This window comes from Notolabrus celidotus, chromosome 7, assembly GCF_009762535.1.
Source record: "Notolabrus celidotus isolate fNotCel1 chromosome 7, fNotCel1.pri, whole genome shotgun sequence".
NCBI lineage: Eukaryota > Metazoa > Chordata > Actinopteri > Labriformes > Labridae > Notolabrus > Notolabrus celidotus.
In genome coordinates this window covers 31659505-31675679 of record NC_048278.1, presented here as the reverse complement: position 1 = coordinate 31675679, position 16175 = coordinate 31659505, and positions in this window count along the sequence as shown.

The following is a 16175-nucleotide window of genomic DNA, read 5'->3' as shown; positions in this document are numbered from 1 at the left end:
AACCCATGAAACCAAAATAAGGGAGGTCTATTCATGAATGTACAGGTCGCTGAGGCGATACGACGGGGCACAGAGGTAGGCAAGGTCTGCAAAGTTCAATCAGTTTGAGAATGAGTACTGAGAGTCTCACAAAGATGAAGAACAATCTGGCAGCGAGTGGGTGAGCAGGTTTACAGATGGAAAGCAGCTGCGTGCACAGGTGAGCTGAGTTGGCTGAGGAGGTGCAGAGGTAGGGGGAGAGAAATTTACTGGTAGCACCATAGAAATAAGAGTAGCCCCAAAAATACAATTAAAGACACAGTAACTTTGTTTTTATGAAAACACAGGTTTTATCAGGCTGTAGCTAAAGAGGAAGTAGCTGTAAACCGGCTTTAGTATCTTGTCCTTTCATGAAAATAATTTAAAGATAATTCAATTCCATGCTTCCTTTTACAGCTCTTTAACGGAGTCGTAAATACAGTTTTTATTACTCTGTGTTTCTTTGACGCCTGCAGAAACATAAAAACATGTTGTTCTTATAAGTTCATAAAATATGACGCAAGATCTTCCACTTTTTCCCTGTGTTTTTGTGCGTCTTTGTCTATGTGTGTGTTCCCAGCCGAGTGTTTTACCTCTAGAGGACCAAGATGCTAATTAAGATGAATCCACCTCGTGTCCACCCCCAACCAGCAACCCCCCAATTCATCACTGTTATGCAAATATGTGTGTGTGCGCGTGTAAAATGGCATCTCGGGCCCCACAGATCACAGCAACCAACATCCCATCTGACTCATAGTAATATATAGCATTTAATAACACAGTGTATACACACACACACATACACACTCTTGCAGAAAATCAATATCCATGATTTAATAACGCAATGTACTGATCCAAATGGTTTCACAGGCCTTATTCGTGGCCACAAGAGCATCGCCACGACACCAGGCAGCAGAATAACAGATCTACTGCGAGTGTGCTAATTGAATGCATGTATACAGTATGTGTGTGTGTGTGTGTGTGTGTCTGCATGTGTGTACGTGTGTTCTTTATTACTGGAATGATGAAGTAGGATTTAATAAACTAGCAAAAACACACACATAAAGTCTCACACACACACTCAGCAGGTGAGCGGAGCTGAGTTGACACTTTGTCAGCACACTGTAATTTGACATAATGAATGCAAGCATCGTTACTGCTGTTAATTGGCCAGACTAATTATACTCCGAGGACGTCATTAGAGAGAACCTGCCGCTCCAACTGTGTGTGTTTGTGTGTGTATGAGTGCGGATGTGTGTGTTTACGAGTCAGAGTGGGGCAGACGGTGGGAAAAGTGCAGCAGACAGGAGGAAGAGAGGCTGGAGGTGGAGCTCAGGAAGGGAGCTCGGGTGAGGAGGAGGAGAAGGAGCGCAGGTGGTCAGGACTGATGGAAGGGGGGGAGGACACGGGGGTGGAGGGGTGAGGAGGAAGGGTCTTGGTTTTGGCGCTGCAGGAGGTTAGAGTTTAGTCCAAGAGGTGGCTGTTGAGCGAAACGGGAGCTTGAAATGTTTGGAAAAATGTCAAGAAAAGTTTGAAGATGTCTTCTATCAAAGTCAGGGTTCCACACGATGACGTTGCTTTGGAGGTGTGGAAATAAAGCTTGAATGAGAAAAACATTTGAAGTGTTTATTACTACATTTCAGGGGAGCAAACAAGCTAACCCATGTGTGTTGTGACCTGTAAAACACACCAGTTCTATCACAGTAACACTGTTACAAGCAATGTGAATTGATAGGATTTTATTGATGCTAATGCCATTATCAAGTCTGTTTATCAATCCGATTCTTTATCAACTCCCTCATCAATCCCTGTGGATATTGTGTGAAAAAAAGGTAAATCTAAACATGTTTTTCTGTGACAACACAAGACATACGTACCTCCACTGCTCTGCTGACACAGGGAAGCTCTCGTAGACCGGTGTTCCAGTTTAAAGAGTGACCGTGTTAGCTGGTGACTTATTCAAAAGTGTCAATAGTTGTGTGTTTACAAGCCTTTGAATCACTGAAAGAATCCTCCCAATTGCATCCTTTTTTAGTGTTTTGTGTCAAAATACACTTATCAGGTACACAGTATGCCTTAAAAAAAACTAAAGGCATTTGTGAGTGATGTATTTGGCTGAAGTCGACAGGTAATATGGTCTCCCTTTTAACTGAAACAATTGTGTCATGGAGCATCAAACACAGCACTCCTGATATTCAATGTTGTGCTGTTTCAACAAATGTTTCAGCATGTGGGTGTTTCCCCTGTCGCTTGTAATCCACTACCACAGACATCACCCATTGAACCGTCATTTTGTATAAAATTGAGCCACACTTTGGACGCTTCGGTCTCCTATCCACCATGATTTGACCCTGCACTTCTTGGTTTTAGTGCCGACTGCCTCTCACGATGTGTGCAGTCAATATTTCGAAGGGCAAATAGAACTACAGGCTACAGGAAGGCATCGATAAGGGAACCATCAAACATAAAGGCAAATTATGTCTCAAACTAGTTGGAGCAGCTTCTCCATTCTCATCCCTACTAAACTTCTCTCTTCAAGCTCACTGTAGTTTTCCGTGTCATAACTGTATCATCGACGCAGGCAGAAAACAATGTTACACACCTTTTAATATTTATACAGATTTTTTGAACTACTTTAGCAGTCTTAACGTTGGTGTAATCAAAGATTTGTACTTGCAATTTCATCTGCTCCTGTATTGACTTGTTCAAGAGAAAGTGCCCGCATACAACTAACACAGGACTTCCACCAGATCCGTGTCTGGACCGTCTCCCATCAGCTGAGGTCTGGCTCTGTATTCTCTCGTCCGTCAACACCCACCGGTTGTGTTTTTAGAAGGCAGCACGGAGCAGGACCGCCACACAGCTGGAGTCATGTGACTGAGGTTTTCCCGTGGCAATCACTGAATCAAGGATTATCCTCCTCTCCCCATCCATGTTGTCTTTATCAGCCTCTGAAAACCTCTGACTTGATGACTCTAGGCCTTATTTCGCTCAAAATTACATTTTGTTATCATAGTTAAGTTAACACAGAGTGTTTTATTCTGAAAATTAAACAGATGTTTTATTTTGTTTTGGTGCCTGACTTCCTGTCCTGCTCGATCTGCTCTGTGCTGAATGATGCATCGTGCCCCGGCATCTGGCAAAAATAGAAGTCTTGAGTCTCTGAGACGAACGCAATGGAGCGGATCCAGTGGGAGTTAACACATTAACTAGAATAGTAACCTATCAGATCTGGTGCCGTGACGGATCGGAGACGGACCAGACACGGATCTGGTGGAATTTGGCCGTTAGTCTCTTGTCCATTTAGTCACTTTCTTTCAGATTGTACGAGACACTGCTGAAGTTCTCACCCTGAGCTCATTGTGGTATTTAAAACTGTGGACTTAATCATCATACCTAAATATCTTACCTTTCCAGTGACTAGAGCCCTAAGGTCCATAGTGTTTTGGGTAATCAAATCAGTGTTTTAAAAAAAAAGTAACTCTTTGCTCCAAGTCACTGTATTTGTTCATGTATGACACTGAGACTTGTGTATGGGTAAAGTGCTATGTTAACATATTTTGTATTCAACACTAAAAAATCATCTTTTCAGATGCAAAAAAATGTTCAATGGTCAAACAACAACATGCTGATGCCTCTTGGATGAAACAGCAGCTAAGTATTTACTTAGTCAGGCATTAGAAACAAATGATTTGAGCAAATTCTAAGAAACAATATCAGGTCACAGTCCAACAGCAGAGCTGGAGGGAGGTGTAAGTCTGCGATGGGGAAAAGCTTGTAATTTTCTCATTCTCATCCTGCAAGACAATCCGTTCTTATCAGTGTCTGATTCCCACATCGGAGGGAAAGTAGACAGAGACGCTGCAGGCCCAGACACACACACACACACACACACACACACACACACAAACACTCTACACTGAAGGCAGGCATGAAATTACATAAAAGGAAAGGGATACAGATAGAAAGACTGAGAGACTAGTGAGAGAACAAACAGGCCTATCAAACGACCACAGACCCAGATAACAAGATAAGACCTAATCAATCAATCCTTGCACACAGAGAGAGATCGCGCTAAGTGGCTCATGAGTCCTGCTGCAAATTAAATCTGCACACTCCTTCAAGTAAGAGCGAGTGGAGGGAGTGAGAGTTGGCGAGAAGAAGAGAAAGAGAGAGGGCGGATAATAGAGGGTAATTTCATCAGCGCGGCCCGTGATGAAGCTTTTACACGCTGGTTTGAGAGGCCAAACTAAAAGGCTGCAGGTTTGGTGATATTGAATATGAGTGGTGTGTCATGATTCGATTTGTAAAACGATAGCCAGGAATGAGATTACAGGCTCTAATGCGGATATCTGAAAGGGTGTCAGACCTTAAGGGTTCGGTGTGTGTTGGAGTGTGTGTCTTGAGATTTTCTTCCTGTGCAAGGGGGGGAAGCCTAACAAACTGAGATTCACTTTAATTCACTCAGTCCAGTGTCATCCATCCTCATCAGTGCTGTACGTCCTCTGTGTGTGAGTGTGTCTGAGTGTGTTTTGTTTTGGTTTATGTAGACTTCATATCACCAGGCAGCTGAAACTAAAGAGAATCTGGGAAAAAGCAAAGCAGGAGGCTGAAAAGAACATAAATTGAAAAAAGATGGCAGTCGACTGTAGATCTTTAGATGCCAGTGTTCCTCCACATGATAAATCTTCTTCATGGTTTTCTGTCTCGGAGCCACAGCGCCAAAGTGTGTTTCATTTGGAGTGGCTGCACTTTCTGGGTTCTAGGAAAAATGTCCACACAGGGCAATAATTAAGACTATGCAAACGTTTACTCTAGCAACTGTGTGGGTGAAGCCAACGAAAATGTATCCAAAGTAAATGGCGAGTCAGCAGAAAATGGTACCAACATTAGCAAAGACGGATTCTCCTAATGATGGACACGATGGAGCCCAAGCTGTAGTTAAATTAGTGGTGTCATCTCATCCTGGTGGCTCACACTGCCAGTGATGAAAATATAAGCTTCTTAGGGTTTATTGTTAGTTTGTTTGAAAACCGACATAACCCGCCAACGTTTTCTAGCAAAGACATGTCGATGTTTTTAGCCCAAAGCATCTGTGTGCTGACTGCCCAGCAACCAATGAAGACACGGTGACTGGATGGTTGAGTGTTGGCAAGCTTCCATCGGTCTGATATATGCATATAACAAAAACTTTTAATTTACTGTAAAGCCAAAAAACACTTTTACTCTCTAATGGCTCCGTTTCAGAAGTTACAATTAAAGTAATCACTTTCAGGGCACTGGTGGCCTAGCGGTCTTGGCGCGCCCATGAACAGAGGCTATAGTCCTCATCGCAGAGGTCCCTGGTTCGACTCCCAGCATAGACCTTTTGCTGCATGTCTTCCCCCACTCTCTACTCCTCACATTTCCTGTCTCTTTTCAGCTGTCCTGTCAATAAAAGCGACAAAGCCCATAAATGTAACTTTAAAAGTAATCCCTTTCTACATTACTGACCTGAACACATCAATGGCTGCTTTCAGTGTTTTGTTTTTTTTTTTACAGCAGAGAGAGGTTCAACAAAAATAATCAACAGCAAGACCAAAGATTACTGAATCGGTTTTTTTTTTATTATATTTATGGGCTTTTTCTCCTTTTTTGACAGGACAGCTGAAGAAAGACAGGAAACGTGGGTAGTAGAGAGAGGGGAAGACATGCAGCAAATGGTCGACCGGCCAGGAGTTGAACCGGCGACCTCTGTGATGAGGACTATAGCCTTGATACGTGTGGCACTTAGACTGATAGGCCACTAACGTCCCACTGAATCGTTTCTAAGAGACAAGTTGTTTCTTGTCTTTGTGCTGTCATCATTTTAGCACCCAAAATGAAATATTCATCATTTCCTAAATAATGAAATATGTAAAGGAAGTGACTTGATACCCAATTAAAGCTCACTCAGTTGGCTTGTTGCTGCTGTTAATGATTTGTGAATGATTTCAGGAGACGGTATAAGCCAACCAAAAGTGGGGCCAAAATATTTAGGGCTCCCTCTGGTGACTGGATGCAGTAAAGGTCATAAAGCCCCGCCTCCTAAATGTTACCAGATTGGTCAAACTAATTTAGAATATTTAAATATACGTCAAATACTTTATTTTCAGACATGCTTTCTTTCACAGCAGTTGTTTTTTATGCTGTTCGATTTTTGGAGACGTAAAAAAAAGGGGATATGATGTCATGATTGACAGCTCTGTTGAAAAATGAAGCTCTTGTGTTATTCTTTACCAGATTAGCAGAGTGGGCAAGGAATGACGAGAGAAAACGTCACAAACACAAAACACAAGAGTCATTGAATTTTCAGTGACCTTTAAAAGGTACAATGTGTAGGATCAAGGTGCACCGAGGTCACCATTTTGCAGACACTTTTCCAGACTGTGTTCTGCGGTGGACGTCAATCCTGCAGCCTGTAATCCCTACTGGGAACATCCTGGATCCAAAATATGTCCTCAATGCAATCCGTGCCCATCGAGTGGCATTTTGGCTTCATTGTTTTAAACAATTGGAGGAGAGAGAGGCACATGGTCCATATTTATATACAAGAAGGCAGCACATGAACAAAGTCAAGAACAACATTATATTGACAAACGTTGCAGAAATAGTCTCTCATGATTGAGTACAGCAGCATTACGTCAAACATCTCCCTGCCCAGCATGATCTCACACAACTATCCACACACACACACACACACACACACACACACACACAGACACAAACTCCCCGTGCACACATTAAGCATATGAACCACCAAAAAGCTGAATTATATAAAGGGAAACGGTGACGCACAACACAGGTCTCATTTACAAAAATGGGCGGTAACACAAACACACACCAACATCACACACACACACACACAAACACAAAGAAAACATGAACACTCAAAGCGTATGTTTATTCAAAAAATCTGAATTATGAAAAACCATAAATACACAAACTACAGGCCTCATTACCAAAAATATATTAGTAAACACACACATACACGTACCCACACACACACACATGCACACACACACATGACACACACTCTCTAATAAAGTTGTCTGAGTGTTATTTGGCACGGAGCGCAGGCGGGAGATTCATGATTTTTAATATGCACAGGAACTGAAAAGTGGAAAACCAGACACACACACACACACACACACACAGACACTCCTCACACACCTCACACACCTCACACAGTACAGTAAGACATCAGTTTCAGTGCTACACACACACAGACACACACAACACATGAACTATGAAGATGTTTTGGTGTTGGTGTGGTGACAGACAGCAGCTAACACACAACAGCTCGCTCCCAGCAGAGAACACAGAGCGCTCACATCATTAACACCTCCTGCTGCGTACCGCCGGGGCCTCCACCGTCTGGAGACACAAAGACACACACTCAGGACACCAACCAAAAAGGTGCTATAAATGTGTGTATTTATGTCCCTCCCCTGTGAGTGAGTGTGTATGTGTGTGTAAGTGTGTGTGTGTGTGTGTGTAAGTGTGTCTGTGTGTGTGTGTGTGTGTGTGTGCACTTTATCTCCCAGAAGCCTCGACTCATCTGCTAATTAGTCAGGAGCAATTAAGTCCGCTTAAACTAACCGCACAACAGAGGCTGCCTGAACACACATGCAGGTAAACAAATAATCACAAACAGAGCAAAGGACTCACTTTAACAGTATCAGACGATAAAATAAAGCAAAATGAAGCAAAAGGAGTCGTCGAATGGAAGCAGGAGAGGATTTAATTGGCTGTAAAGAGACGGAAAAGGCAGACAGAGAGGGAGAGAAGAGTAATAAGCAGGGAGGAAAAAAAGAGGAGAAAGACATAATCATAAGTCCCAATGGACAGATTGAAGCAGAGCGGATTCTATCACATGCTATCTCTCATTTATATGCTAATTCACTCTATTAACAGATAGAGAGAGAGAGTCTAATGAATACCTACTGATTGCTGTTTGTTCATTAGTTAGTTGGTGTGTTTTTTTAAAAAGAAGTGTCGTACACAGAGAAACCAGACAGCTGTTTTCTGTCCGAAGACAAACTGTCTCATATCGTCCTTTAGAACTCATAAGTGGAGCGACAAAGAATAAAGTGAAATGAAAAATATAGAAAATAAAGCCAGAAACAGAGATGTTGTCAAAGTAATTCAATTTGGATTAACGCTGTGAATCATCTCCTTTCATCCCTCCCTCCCTCCCTCCCTCTCTCCTCTCCTTTCCTCCGTCACTTTTGTTCCTTTATGATACAGATAGCCACTTGAGTGCTTCTCTTATTTCTTGCTTTAAGCTGCGGCTGATGCTCACACATGAGCTCACAAGTGCAGACGACGTCTAAGTGTGCTTCACTGACCTTCAAATATACACGAGTTAGGAGATCAAGGTGCAGTAGGGAACATACGCAGGTACAGGGGCAGGGGAAGTCATTTTGAAACATTACATTATTCTCAGTTGTGAAATTTTCATTGCTAGTTTCATTTTGATCTTTGGTGTCTGCATAATTGCATGTTATGTCCCAGTTCCTGCACTATTTGAAGCTGATAATTATTTTAAAAGAGCAAGATTCACAGACGTGTAGTTTTCAAAAACTTTACATGTGGTGTAGTTCCCATCTTATCAAAAACTGCAACACAGATGTGCAGCTTAGTAGTGATGTTTGATTTTATACTAATGTCCAGACTTCTTGACTGGGCTGGTCCAACTGGGCCACTGACTTATGCAGGACCACTACAATGTATGTTAATCAATCAATCAATCAATCTTTATTTATATAGCGCCAAATCACAACAAACGTTATCTCAAGATTATTTCCAAACAGAGCAGGTCTAGACCATACTCTATGTTCTATTATTAACAAAGACCCAACATCAAGACAGGATCCAGTCCCATCTTACTGACAGGACTCAGTCTGATCTCATCTTAATGCACCATGAGCAGAGCACTTTGCAGCATTTAGCAAGTTACAGTGGCAAGGACAAACTTCCTTTAACAGGCAGAAACCTCCAGCAGGACCAGACTCATGTTAGACACACATCTGCCTTGACCGACTTGAGGTTGGAAAGAGGGATAGAGGAAGATGAAAAGAGAGAGATGATAGTGGTGAGACGGGTAGTAGTTGCAGCTGGAGTCTGGAACGTCCACAGCAGCAACTCAGAGAAACCTACGAGACAAGGGAGCTCAGGGACTCCAGAAAGGTCTATGGTTAGTAACTTTTACATTAACAGGGTGGCTGTGGCTCCAGCTTTAAATCTAAATGTAGCTCTATTTTCTGACTGTTTTCACAGGTACTACTACTACTGCTTTTCACAAACCTGACTTTACTGGATTTTTTGTTCTAACATGCACACAGTTATCTGCTCGGTTGTGCAAAAGCTGAAATCTAAAAACATCCCAGGCACCGCAAAATAAGAAAATGCAGGAGGAAGGCAAAGTTAACTCAGCGCACCTATAATGGGTCTTAAAGGTACAGTGTGTAGTTCTTTTGCATTTCACCAAACAGACTTAGTAGAAATGGAATATAATATAAAAGTATTTGTTAACTTAAAATTAGCATTTTATATCTACATAGGAGCATGTCCCCTTCAACGGAGGCTGCCATCTTGCCCCACCATGTTTCTACAGCAGCACAGAACGGACACACTAATAACATACTTGTTTTTGTATTTAGAGAGGGGCTGCACGTAATGCACCGGATTAGAAGACAAAGAAGAAGAGAGTGGGGGTTGTTGTGCGCAAAATAATCTGTTCTAGTGGATATTTTTGATGGTAAAAACTTCAAAAATGGATCACAGGAGCTTCTTGTCCTTGAAAGCCACTGTTGCTTCACTGACAGGAGGGGTGAGCATGGGACCAGAAAGTGTGTGCCAGATATTGCTATCTCTTCTCATTGCTACACTTTACCTTTAAAGTGATGAATTAGAGATTTGAAAGTTGCAGAAGTCTATAAAAACTTTCAGAAAATTCCCAATTAAGTCCTAGAAACAAAAAAACAAAGACTGCTTTAATTTACTTTGCAAACTAAACTTTAGGATATACTTATTTTTTATAATAAAGTTAACACATTACAACAATTTCACAATTTACAGGAACATTTGGTTAAGATTCTTAGTTTTAATGGTTTCTTCTGTATGAGAGCACTGGCTTGTTATTAGCTTATATTTGATTTTAGAACATTTTATAAAGCACTTTCAGTTTGTGTTATTTTCTGTCATAAATACGGCCACAAAACATCCCCTACAGAAGTAAAAAGAAATCAGAGACATTCAAGGACTTTTCACCTACTTTCAGGTTCTGCCATTAAACAGACTATTTCAAAGATCAATATTTATTCTTGATTAAAGTGTTGGTTTCAAAATGTAAGTGTAAATATTCACTCTGACAGATGGAGGTTGTGATTCATGGAGCGCATATCCTCTCTGTCCTTAACATTACTCATTCAGAGAAACACAAGTATCCATCCATGGAGGAGCTTAATCTGTCTGCACACATCACTCTCTCTCTCTCCCTGTCTCACACATACACACGCACACACACACACACAAAGATCATTACCCTGCCTTGTCACAGACACTTAGAGAAACACAAAGAGAGGGACCTGAACAAAAATCCTGAGATGATTTTCCCGCCTGTCACCACCACGAAGGTGTGTGTACGCTTCACTGTACATGTGTATGTGTGTGTTTGTGTAGGCAGAGACCACATGCAAAGGGTTTCCACGGGCGACAGCCAGTGGTTCTTGAGGGGTTCCCCTGGGCTGTGATCGCTTTTCCAGTGCTGTCATCACAAAGACCACACTTATACTCAAACAGCAGTCAAAACACAGTGACAGGAGCTGCGACACCAGAATACAAGCAAACAAATCAGAAAGCAGCTTCTCAAACCTAGAGATCTAGATCCACCACCAACAATCAGAAGGTCATAAACTCCTCCTGCATGCATAAATGAGTCCACACTTTAACATCATATATTCTCAAAGAACACATAATGATGCAAAGATATTATTAAAGTACAGACTAAATATCTACAGTCCGGGTATTCTGTAATACAGCAGCTTTCAAAATAAGGTTACAGGACTAGAAAACATCCTCATTTGTTCTACTTTATGACCTCTCACTGGGTTATAAAATCTATGAAATCCATCAAAAAACACTGAGAGTGAGAAAGACGAACTCCCACAACCAACACAACAAAACATTAGACTGCGTATAGAAATTAAAGGAAAGGGATCTTTGCAAGTGTCATAAAGTTTGACACATTAAAACATCATTGAGTCCCCTGGTATACAGAACTAAGAGGCTCATATCACAGTCAACAAGAAAAGACACCAAGACTATAACCACACTAAAGGACAGAGGTGTGAAAGTAAATGATGTCTGCAAAAACATTGTCAGTTCAAGTAAAATCTAATTGCAGCTACAGCCCAACACAGTGTTCAACACCTGTAGACATAACACACTCAAAGTTAAGTTGCCAGAATAACTCCACACCTTCCTGTTCTTGATAATGCATACACAATAATATTTAATATAATGTTGCAACGAACCATAGGACCCACTGACTATGTTAATGTGATATTCAAAGAAAATCATTAAGGTGTATGTTTTTAGGGTTGCTCCAGGTGATGTAATATAACAACACTGAGTCTTATTAATGATCTCCTCGATGCAAAGTGTCTTGGTATTTAACTTGCCTATATGTATAGCATTAACTATACTGGCACCCTTAAATATGAGCTTGAAAGCTTTATTATAGGATACAAAATCTTTTGAAAGCCAGTTGCTGTCTAATGCACAAAACTTAACACCTCCAGTGCAGACAACAGTATAGGTCAGCAGAGAGAGCTATAGGGTTAGTTAAAGCATTGTGGAAAGTTTTGATATTCAGAGTTTCTTGGTGTAAGCTGGACCCTGACGCTCTCTTCAACAATCCACTTTTAAGCAGTATTACATGCAGTACTTGGTATCATATGTTTCACATCAACCATGCTGTCCAAACAGCTACCAGTTAGACGCCAACAAGCTAACAAACAAAAAAGACAAAGATGCTATCTGCACTTACCTTGAAACTTCTGCTGGTCTCCAGTTTTGTTGCACATCTGAATGAGGTTAAAACATCACTCAGTCTGATCTCTCTGTGTTCATGGTAGCCATCTTGATCCTCACTGCTCTTTCACTGGTCATGCTAACACTATCAGCAGTGGTGGGTGAGGCACAAGGCCTGATTAGGACTTCCTCAATGAGAAAGTTAAAGGGGTTTTTCTAGGGTTGCCAACTTTCTCACTACTAAATAAGGGACAGGTACACTGAGCCATGGTGGTGTGAGCATGATGTGTGAATTCAGCATTCATATTCTGATTCAACTGGAAATGCAGAAAGTGTGTATATTCCCTTTAATCCTTACTGTATCATTATGTAACCTCATATGAATAAACCTCAAAGAAACCACAATTTGGCTCTTAACATCAAAAAACAGGCAAAAGAAAACTTAAATGCAAAAGAGGAGTATGACTCCCCAAATGTACTTTTCCATGGATACTTTTTGCTGCTCTTGACTGACTCAAGCAGTCTTTTGTCCTTTCGCACAGCCAGAGAGAAATCCTTACATGACAAGTCACAGTTTACAGATATTTGAAGTTCATTTTTGATCGGCTCTGTGCTGCATCTGTTTATTGAGTCTGACCATTTAATGGCCATCAGAGAGAAAATCCTCTCCACACTTTTTTGCAGGACTTGGTGCATTTGCACTGTATACAACTGATGTGCATGAGGGGGCCTGTGATTGGATGACAGGTAGTGTGATTGGCACATGATCTGCCTCTGCCGTTTTATCTGATCTAGGATCTGTAGAGTGCAGTCTGCTGTATTTACAAGAGTTAATAGTCAATATACGGGACAATTAAGGTCCCGTATGAAACACTCTGCACCCTAATATCATTTGCACTGTTATCTATTTTCATTTTCATTGTCCATTTTTAAACTGTCACTGCACTACCTGCACTGTGTACATAGGCTGTTTTTATATAACTGTATTTTATTATACTTTATTGTATTTTATATTTAAATTTTAGATATTTAAAAGCTGGAAGAGAGAAACAGCATCTCGTTTTTCCTGTGTGTCTCATATATACAGTGAAAACTGACAATAAAAACCTTTGAATTTGAATTGAATTTGAATTTTGAACCACTTAAGCCCAATATACGGGATGTCCCGGCTAATACGGGACAGTTGGCAACCCTAGTTGTACTTGTACGTCCTTTTTCCACATGAAAACCATGTTTACGTACATAGAAATAATACCAATGTTGTTTTTTTTAGATAAAGCTTGAAACATTATGAGATGGTAATTAGCTTTGAGTTAAGTTTATGCTCCGCACTCTTAGTTAGCAGCTAGCCAGTTGACACAGTGTCGGACTTTGCAACCATATGACTGGACATTTCCCTCAGGAGTGGGATGAGACAAAACCAGAGCTTGAAAATGACTAAGTATAAGACGCAACCTCAAATGAATGTTAATGTTTTCCTTACTGCTAGATTTCTAAACAGGCAACCTGATAACATACATTCCTGAAGTGAAAATCAGATTTAATATCATATCAGGAAGGGAAAAAGTGTCAGAGAACTTACGTATTCCATTCAAGTAAGAAGTTAACTTAAATAGTCTATAAAACGACAGTATAAGCAATGTTTGTGTGAGGAAGACCAAGCTCTACTCTTGTAAAGGGATGAATCAAAGCAGTAATAAGTATAAAGTGTGTCAAATTATGAACACAGCCTCCTTTTAAACCCTACAAGAGTACAGAGAAATTATGAAGGCGTGTGGAATTACAATACCAATAGGTTTAGTGTATGCAAATATTGAGTTTGTATTATTTTGACACAGATTACAAGCTGTGAAAAGCTGGATCACATTATTTCAGAGCGGCGTCGAGCTTCAGCGAATCTCAGGGAAATGTTTAAAAGTCTGTGTGAAGAAAATCTGAGGCCCTCTGTGTTATGTAGATGAACCACCTCAAAGGTATATTTACAGTCTGTACCGAAACCTCGGTCTCCCACGTTATAAATGTACCTTATTGAGTCGACTTTAAGGCACATTTTCACCCTGAAGATAAACACGTTCCAAAGTTAAGCAGAGACATGATTGATTCAGACACACAGCGGCGCGGTGATGGAACATTTTATCATGGTTTAAAGAAGGAGTCAACAAACACTTTCACACATAACAACAGGAACAGATGTCGCCTTTAGAGAAGAAAAGATTACACAGTTTTGTATTTTCACACCAAAAGAAATAAAGGAAACAACAACTTGGAGCTAGAAGTCAATTTCCCAGCTTTTTCCCCCTTTTATTGTATTATTTCTCCCTGCTCCTCTTCGCTTTTGTAAATGGATATTTTAACAGCAGCAGCAGCAGAGAGAAATTGTTCTTGTGTTTGCATGAACATGTGTGTCTGTTTGACCCTCTGTGGTTTTTGTTGCAGCAGATCACACAAACAGCTGTTTTTGCAGCTTTCCCACACTGTCTTTTTCTGCATGTAGGACAAAATCTTGTTAAGTCCACGCTTCAAGTGTTCCAGGTGAGCTTCTATTTTATACATCCTGAGGTTCAAAGAAAGTTGAGAGACGTTAGTATACTCTTTGCTATTTGAAATATCAAAAATTACAAATAGCATAAATAAAACAGATTGTGTCCTCTGCTAAATTATCAGTCTGATGCCTTTATTTGAACGATGAAAGGAAGATCCCACCAATCATCTCAGCGGATTGGACTCACATTTAACCAGTTATAATGAACAAATTAGAACAGAACAGGATATGTGTCTAAATAACAAGATCTGACTCCAAATGTATATGTTTTGTACTCAGATTTTGGAAACAACTGTTAAATAAGTGTTGTTATTCTATATTTACATTTTTTCATGTGTACATCTCAATAAGGAGCTTTTTATTTTCACAAATTAATGGTTAGTGTGTAAAATGTTTCCAGTGTAGAAACCTAGCACATCCATATTTTGACATTATTCTCATGATGTTGGAAATAAGTTCTGGTATATCACAGGATTAGAGGCATGCACCTCAACTCCTTTTTAACCCTGTTTTTATTCTTACTGCCCTTTTAATATGTCCTGTAATACTTTGAAATTTGTTCAGAATGTAAAGTGCGTGATAAATTAAATGCATTATTATTATTATTATTATTGTAACTCAACTCGAACATGCAGCTCAAGTGCTTCAAATAGTAACAGACTAAAAATAACAGCGGACATACACAGCCTTTTAAAAAAAAAGGTAAAACTTCATCTGTGATGTCATGTATATTTGTAAAGGGGGCTCAGGAATCCAAGTAAATGCAGGGGAAACATATCAAAAAATTATAAAAGGTGGGACAACAAACTTACTAAAATGTCTGCTTTTTTCTCCTCTTCATAACATTTTTATTCATTAATAAAAATGTGATGTTTTTCTCGTCTCTTTGCAGAAATATCTTGTGAAATTTGATCTTCGACAAAAAGAATCAAACCCGGCATGAGGATTTTTAAGCAGTATAGATTGGGATTGTATGTTGTTTGTGAGTCAGTCTAAAATATGTGACCTTACCTTTGACCTTTAAATAAAATCTGTTTTGCTTAATTTGACTTAAAACTGTTTTGTACAATTCTGTAAATCTCATAAACCTCTTCTCCCCTCGCTCTGTTAGGAGTTTGATGAATTTGTGGTATGAAAAACAAGCAGCCTCTGTGGGAGTGAAATTGTTGAATCAAAAGTTTACCTAAAGATTAAAAAACGTGCTTTTAATTTAACTTAAATTATGAGCTGCATTTCAAGTCTGACATGAGACAATGAAATAATGTGTCTCATATAGCAGCTTGTACAATCTTTCTGCAGTTATGAGACAAAAATCTGTCTCTCTAATCCTGACTTTTATTTTGGAGAGTCAATTAAGAAAAGGCTGAACTCCTGTGTCCTTAAGTCTATCTCAGGGTTTAACCTTTAGGGTTTTTATCAGCACCACAGACCAAAGATACTGAGCTGCTTTAAAGCTGACTGTGAAGTCTCATGCTGCCTCCTAGTGGTCCTGCAGAGAAAATGCACCCGCTCTGCTACAGTTCAGCTTTTCTAAAAGGAAGGAAAAAACTTCAATCCT